Here is a 1112-nt window from a genome sequence, read left to right as displayed (position 1 = left end):
ACGGAGACAACTCCGAGCAGTATGATATCAGAATATGCGAATTAAAGATTTCTAGATTAGACGGTAGGCTAATACATTGCAAAATTGTATTATAAATGTTTAATTATACGAACTATTACTCCAAAGTTAAACGATATCCGCTATTTGTAGCATTTTCGAGGTTCACTGTTTTGCTACATTACGAGCAATGGGAGGGAATCGTAGCTCTGACGACGACCATCTGTCAGAAATTGTCCGTCCGTCGTCCAGAGCTACGTTATCGCAGCTAGGTCGCTTTATATGGGCAGTGGCGGTACAGTAGTCGATGAGGATTTTCTGAGACGTGGTTATTACTAGTTGAAAACTAAACTATACCAATTTAAGCATCCTTTTCTACAATTATAATATTCATGAACTTATACGGCACAAATTAGCAAAGAACATATTGATATAGACTACTGACCCCAATTTGTTCGCGGCTCAATCTTAAACGGGAAAATAAATAGCCCGTATCTCTTTGGTTTCTAAGGTCAGTCTTTTCTAAGAGATAGCACCACCGTCTAAAGAGAAAGTAACGATGTCTGAAAGTGTTAAAAATTATAGATTCATGTATATAAAACCCGCATCGCACGTGCCAGTGTACATGTTCTGCATATGATAGTCTGGATGGAGGTCATGATACCGTCGTAGACAGACGGCGCTCTTGAGAGGTCTGAGTGTGCTATTCATAGACCACCGGAATAGTCCCGCAGTAAATACCCTCAGATGGAGATGGAGTGCCGCTTGTGTCATTGTCTGGTTGTATATACGGGCACTTCACTTACAACAATTAACGCACTTTCTTTAGTCCATCAAAATAGCTACGTCTTAGAAAATAAAACAACTATTTGTTCTAAATTTCAAGTCCTGGATTTTGATTGTTTAAAGAATGTCTTAATGGAGACCCGGTGATGTCGATCAGTGTCCTGATATATCCTTTTGTTTAGAAACTACCGGAAATACATTAGACTAAGGTCAAATCACCCTCTAGGCTTACATTGTAGTTTCGTACAGAAAATAGTGGTCTGGATTACCTAGTTAATCCATTTCGTAATGTCATTACCCTCCGGCACGCTTTCTATACTGATACGGGT

At 39.4% G+C, this 1112-nt stretch overlaps 1 pseudogene; it reads left to right on the top strand.

Annotated features, from left to right (window-relative positions):
* Window positions 1-275: 275 nt before the first annotated feature.
* On the top strand, window positions 276-400 carry LOC117335249 (annotated as a pseudogene).
* Window positions 401-1112: the final 712 nt, after the last annotated feature.

This window comes from Pecten maximus, chromosome 9, assembly GCF_902652985.1.
Source record: "Pecten maximus chromosome 9, xPecMax1.1, whole genome shotgun sequence".
Taxonomy (NCBI): domain Eukaryota; kingdom Metazoa; phylum Mollusca; class Bivalvia; order Pectinida; family Pectinidae; genus Pecten; species Pecten maximus.
Note: the sequence above shows the minus strand (reverse complement) of the source record. Positions and strands in the feature narration are given on the sequence as shown.